Source organism: Herpailurus yagouaroundi, unplaced genomic scaffold (assembly GCF_014898765.1).
Source record: "Herpailurus yagouaroundi ecotype Mexico unplaced genomic scaffold, PumYag 142, whole genome shotgun sequence".
NCBI classification, from domain to species: Eukaryota; Metazoa; Chordata; class Mammalia; order Carnivora; family Felidae; genus Herpailurus; species Herpailurus yagouaroundi.
The window spans coordinates 19,873,049-19,879,703 of record NW_024412397.1 but is presented as its reverse complement, the minus strand read 5'-3'; the positions used below and the strand labels follow the sequence as shown (position 1 = coordinate 19,879,703).

At 40.8% G+C, this 6,655-nt stretch overlaps 1 long non-coding RNA gene across 1 annotated transcript; it reads right to left on the bottom strand.

The window, feature by feature from the left end:
- Positions 1–1,843: 1,843 nt before the first annotated feature.
- LOC121032628 (uncharacterized) lies at positions 1,844–4,151 on the bottom strand. Its single transcript, XR_005791396.1, has 3 exons — positions 3,898–4,151; positions 3,096–3,120; positions 1,844–1,998 (listed from the first exon to the last, which is right to left on the bottom strand). It is a non-coding gene; the product is annotated as an uncharacterized LOC121032628 (long non-coding RNA).
- Positions 4,152–6,655: the final 2,504 nt, after the last annotated feature.

The window sequence follows — 6,655 nt, the reverse complement described above, 5'->3', positions numbered from 1 at the left end:
GTTATGCTTGGCAGCATAGGATGTTTTAATTCTGCCTAAACACTGATAGCATAAGTCTTCTGTGGGTGATATGAGGCCTTCCTTCTGATGGAGGCTCAACCACCTACAACCTCTGTGACCAGCTCTGAGCTGGTGGACTGGATGATTGCTTTTGTTTCTCTCGTCATCAGTCCCTGTGGCTCTTTGTTCTTCATATTTTTCTGCTCAGTCTTTGAAAAAGTCGTGGCTTTAAGTATACAGGTACTTCATTCTCGTAGATTTTTCCCTGTCCAGTAGGACACTAACAGTCTCTTATGAGGTCTGCAACAGCACGCATGGTTGGATAGTTGGATTGAGCTAAATTATCTCAAGATGGCTATTTTATTTTATCCTTCAGTACCTCTTAGAAGCCTATCTCCTTTTCAAATAAAGGAAGAATTTTGGTGCTAAACAATCATAATTACTAGATCTCCACCAATCAATAGAGAGAAAATCCAAAAGGTAGATAAAAAAGTGCCAGGAAGGGGGACAAAGGCCAAATGACCAGATCGCCCTGAGGCTGGGTGGATGCTGGGATGCAGGATTTGGGTGGGGCACAGCAAGTGTTACCCTAGAAATTTACACAGAGGGGTGGGTGTTCATGCTTTCATTTAGAAACATTTATTTACCACACCTTACATGTCAAGAACTGAGCTACAAGGATGACTAAGACACAACCCTGTTTTCTGCAGACTTCTATCTGATAGGGGAGAGAGATATCCAAATAAGCAGGATCAATGATGTCGAGAGTATACAGATTACTGTGAGGACACAAAAGGAGTCATCAATCTCAGTGAGTAGGTCAGCAAAGCCCTCGGCGAGGAGGGGTTTGAGGTATTGCCTGGATGTGGGCTGAGAGGACATTCCTGGGAAAGCATGGCAGTGGGAAGCAGACACGTATGGCACAGATACTAGGCAGCCCGGAGTCTGTTTCAGCTGGAGTACGAGGTCGCTTTGGAGTGTGGAGTCACAGAGATTGGGTTGGGGGTATTGATGGGCAGAGGTATTTGTGAAGGACCTTGTTTGGTTGTAGCCAGAGCCGAGGTGAAGCCTCGGAGCCAAGCATCAATCCAGAGGGCAAGAAGGATGGAAAGAAACGGAGGCTCCGCCAGAAATGGCCCAGATACTCCTTAGTCATGTCAAACCTTGTGGCTTTTTTTCAATAACTTCAGTTTTAAATTTCAACAGCAACAAACATTCACAGAGCATTTGCTGGATGTCTGACGGACTCTGTTCGTAGCTCTTCACAACCAGTAAGGGTTGTGTTTAAACCAACCGTATAGTTAGAAGCTGGGAAGGATTTGAAGGAGACATCATTTTCTAAACTCAAGGACATAGATCTGTATAGGAAGGCAAGAAAACATAAGAAATAACTAGGTAATGATATAAGAACGTATAGGTTCATTGCTGGAGCATCCAGAAAGTAGCAAGGTGGGTGTGGGGTACTTTTCCTCTCCAAGAAGTCTTTGCAACTTAACCTAGCGTTACCCGTTAAAACACTGGGCTGTTCTCTGGGGCTTGAAGCAAGGTAGAGATTTGCTTAATGAACACATGCGGTCACTAGAGCTAAATACTATTGATTTCATCTCTCCTCTGTAAGCCAGGGAGTTCAAAGATGGATGAAGTCTAGAAACTGATAGAAAATAAATAGTTAACAGTCAAACCCTGGGCCTGCTCTGAACCTTCCGAGGCAGCCAGTAAATTGAACGCAGCAGCGAGAAAACAGAGCCACTTCCGCTCACCCATGGAAACAGTCAAGCTGCCACAATTTGCTCAAGGTGCAAGTAACAGATCAGCCTTTCGGAGGACCCCGTACACATTGCACATTGCGGTAGTCTCACCTCGGTCGCAGAGCCTCTGCCTCACAGCTGGCTGAAGGAATGAGCTTGCACACCAGAATATTAATGTCAGCATCTTTTATCACATGAGCTGAGGATTTGCAACCATTTGAAAACACCCCCCAACTCTGCTTGTGATTATCTGTAATTTAGAGAAAGGAGCAGAGTTATCATTAAAAAAAAATCTATCATCAAACACATTGATGACAGTGCCTTGTAAAATACACACACACACACACACACACACACACACACACACGTGTGTGTGTATTTTTTTTAATGTTTTATTTATAAGCAATCATGACAATGTAAAAGCAAACCAAAACCCCCAAAAACCTCCTGAAGGTTTTTTAGAAAAAGAATGAAAGAATGCTTCCTCACTTCTACCCATCCCCCAAACCCACCTTGCTGTTAATTGAATCATCTAGACAGAGAAATACCATAACATGCCTTTGGATTGTGTGCTATTTTGTATATCACCTAATACCACCATTTATTCCTATCCCCTGGTTCTCCACCTTTCCCTGAGTCTTCCTGCTGGGACTGTTATCCAGCCCTAACAAGTTGGGCAAGATACACCAAATCCCAATGTCAAAGAAATTTCTCTTCATGACTGGCAGATCCTGTCAGGGGCTGCCTCAAAATCAATAGGATTGCTTTATCAATCAATCAATCCCTCTGTCAAAAACCAATGAAATGTTCTCTCTGTCCTCAAGCAGTTACCATTCTGAGCAGTGGGATGTTCACAGCAGACACTCAGTGAAAACAAAATTCCATTCTGTTGAAACTCCTTGCAACATAACTTTTAATACATTTTTTTAAAAAGACCTCAAAATGAAATTCCTATATGACTAGTCTCATGTGAGTAATTTTTTTGAATCAAGATCTTAATCTAGATAAATCATTTCCTTAAATGTTTCAAAAATACAATATTTGGTGCCTATCATGACATGTGTGTTGATTGCATCTGGCCCTAACACCTGCTAAACCTGCTGTTTGTCTTTTTAGGAATCTTGACTTGCTCTTTCCTTTCACTATTGTTGTTCTTGATCTCTTAAAAACTCCCAGTGTTGTGCTCGTAGATGCATATTTGCTTTATAAGATGAGTCAGTGAATTCTATAAGCCGCCTGCAGTTGCACAATGATTATCTAGCAGTGATGTAGTAAATAGCATACAATCTGAGGTTTCATACTGGATTGGCCACTTAGTAGCTGAATCACCTTAGGACATTTACTTACATTTTTTCTGCTTCAGTCTCCTCATCTGTAAAGTGGAAATAATGACCATTATCTCCAAAGTGGGTCGTGAGAATCAACTGAAATAATAGGTATAAATTACTCTATAGTCTCTGTCATAAAGTGAGTTCCCAGTAAATGCCAGTCCCTGCCAGGTGGATTTCAGGCAATAGTGGTTGATGTGGATTAAAATCAGGGCCTAACCTGGCCAGAGTTTCGTATTTGCTGATGACATTTTCTGGATTAAGGTAAGAATGTGGAAAGAAAAGAGACCAGTTCACATATAGATATATTATTCTAGCATATATTGAATCAGTTAATATATTTGATAGTAAAGTGTTTGTTTGTTTTGTCTGAGGAGGATTCTTTTGTAGAAGAAGACAGAGTGGTGGAGTGAAGCAGGCACATTATTGTTTGGTTGAAAGTATTACTTTCACCTTCACTCAAAACTTCAGGCCTGGGGGGCGGCACATTAAATCGGCGGCTTCAAACCCTGTAAATTCCAGACAGGTAGAGTCATTTGGGGACAATAGATACTTGGAAAGTCTAAATGAAGAGGAGACATCTACTGCTCTTTCCAGGGACAATCACAATATTTCTAAAAGCCTGCCATAAACTCTCATTTACAAAGTCTCGTCAATTTGGGGCTTTTTCCTTGGTGTGAAAGTAAACTCTTGTCCTTTCCGCTAAAATACTAAGCAAATCAACAGCAGGCCCACATGGAAAGGTGACGTATTTACCATCTTAACAAAACATGTGAGTTTGAAGCAAGGGGAGTTGTTTATATTTTCATAAGACAACATACTTGCCATGCTAGCACAGGCAGGGCATTCTTCAGACTGAGTTGCAATTTCCTTTCATTATTGCCGTAATCCCTTCTGGGCAGCACATGGTTAAGCACATCCCAGTTCCTGCAGGATTTTAAAATTTCACAGCAAGAAAGAAAACAAGTAGCCACACATATAAAGAAATAGTCTGTAAGTCAGCCTTTCTTCTTCTCCATATAGCATGCTGCTCATCCAATCATCGAAATTATTTGGGATTCACTCGAGGATGGACAACAAAGTTTAATGAGTCCTCCTGTGAATTTGAGAAGGGCATATAGCACTTTGCTGTATTGAATCTCGGGCTTCTATTATCCCCTGATTTGGACCATAATCAGCCAAAGAGAAATTATTAACACTAGCACTGTAGTCTCTGTAAAATGCAGCTTCTCAAAAAACATTGAATCTTAACAATGTAATTGACAAACATCACTAGAGACGTCAAACTAATGAGCCACGGTGTTTCTAAGAATATACTTCAAAAAATAAAGAGTACCTTATCATTTGGTATGAACATGAACAAATGCCTACAACCAGAGGCAAATGACCTCTCTACTCTCAAGTCTTGCTGTTCTTAGTAAAGTTTCTGTAATTCTTCCCTTTACAAAGATCTTAGACTGTAGGCTTCAGGGACAAATTGTACACCAACCAAGGGATTTGTTATGTTTCTTGCCTCCTCATTCGCTCCATTTAATTTTTTATAGAAATTAACCTTCTCTTCTTTTTTCCGTGTATACTTGTCTTCCCATTAGAGTATTAACTCTTCAGAAGACAACAGGCACTTTCTAAACTCTTTTTGACCTTCATCTAGGGCAGTGACATACTGTGCAAAAAGCAAGCACTCCACAAAATTGATTCTGTTTCCTGTCTTCTCCACCTACATTGGAAATACCTTTGTGTTCACTCCTCATTTCTGGAGCCAAACAGAATGTCGTCCTGACGTGGGTCTCAAGTGTAGGAGGAAGGTATTTCTGAGAGCGGTGGAGGGTGCTGCTCCCTCCTGTCCCCACCTGGCCTCCAGTGTCCCCAGTAGGACACCTGTGACATCCCAGTATCTTTGAGGGAAAGTCAAAAAGTATAAAGACCAGATATGCGATAGAACACAAAACGTGGTGATGTACAAAACGAGCTACACAAACTGAGAAATTTAAATCGCAGTCTGTTGTTCCATGAAAGTGCAAGAATTGCAAATTTTTCTTCAATATGGGAACTACAAATAGAGAAAAACCCTTTGGACCATCTTGTGGTGAGTCCACCACTACTGCATTAGACCACGTTTCCTTGCTCGTTCCCAGACATTTTAACCATGCTCTGTCTCTGTTTGGGTAGATATTATCATAGTCAATTACAAGAATTTAAAAAAAAATTTACTGGTAAAAAGAGTGTCTCCTTTCTGTTTCCTGATTGAGCAGGCAGTGAACAACTTGTGGAAAGATTATTTCAATGAGAGGTGACCACACTTGTAGCAAGAATTGAAAAAAAAAAACAAGAACAGGTTTTTTCATTTAATGATTGGATCTCACTGAATTCACCAACTGGAATCAAATATCAGGGAAGTTTTCTTGCTTAGTTTCTTGTTTAATTATTAAACACATTTCACAGAATTGTCGAGCTGGAAGAGAACTCAAGAAGTCTAATAGAGCCCATTGGCCTCAGGGAAAACACTCTGAAACACTGTCCAACAGGACTGTGGATAGACTCCATGGGGACTAAAATGGCAAGAACACAATATTCTTAGCCCAGGCCGTCTCATAGATATCTGTTATTTTCTCCCTTATCTGTGTACATTCCAACCTATTTTAGAGGGAAATTCAATTCATTTGACGTGAATTCCTCTTTACAAAGCTTTGGATGTTTCAATACATTTTTGTCTTCCAGATAAAAGAGATCCATCATTTTATAAATCATAGGACCTATTTAGATGTCTTCCTACTAGCTTTCTCTTAAATATGGATACTATCTGTAACTGTACTTGTCTAGCTCATAGTTTTTTGCTGTTTTTTTGGTTATGTTTTTTTTGTTTTGTTTTGTTTTGTTTTTTGTATTGTTCCTTCAATGAGGTTTTAAAAAATATACTGATTTTTTTTTAATTTTTTTCAACGTTTATTTATTTTTGGGACAGAGAGAGACAGAGCATGAACGGGTGAGGGGCAGAGAGAGAGGGAGACACAGAATCGGAAACAGGCTCCAGGCTCTGAGCCATCAGCCCAGAGCCCGACGCGGGGCTCGAACTCACGGGCCGCGAGATCGTGACCTGGCTGAAGTCGGACGCTTAACCGACTGCGCCACCCAGGCGCCCCTGATTTTTAAAATACCACATTTATTCCTGGGCGCCTGGGTGGCTCAGTTAAGCATCTGAGTCTTGATTTTGGCTCAGGTCATTATCTCACAGTTTGTGGGATCAAGCCCACATTGGGCTCCACGCTGACAGTGTGGAGCCTGCGTGGGATTCTCTCTCCCTCTCTTTGCCCCTTCCCCTTCTTGCATACTCTCTCTCTCTCTCTCTTTCTCATGCCACACATTGAAGAAGGTATGGCAAATGGAGAAGAAATATATCATCAGCAAGAATGCCACCATGTCGGTACAATCTCAGCTATTGCTTCAGTATATTTCTTTCCAGTCTTTTCACTGATACGAAATTTTGATTGTCCATCCACAGTTATTACCATAGAAGTTTTTTACTTGCTCTTTTTCAGTCAATATTATGGGAAGATCATTTCCTAGGTTTTGTATAGTCTT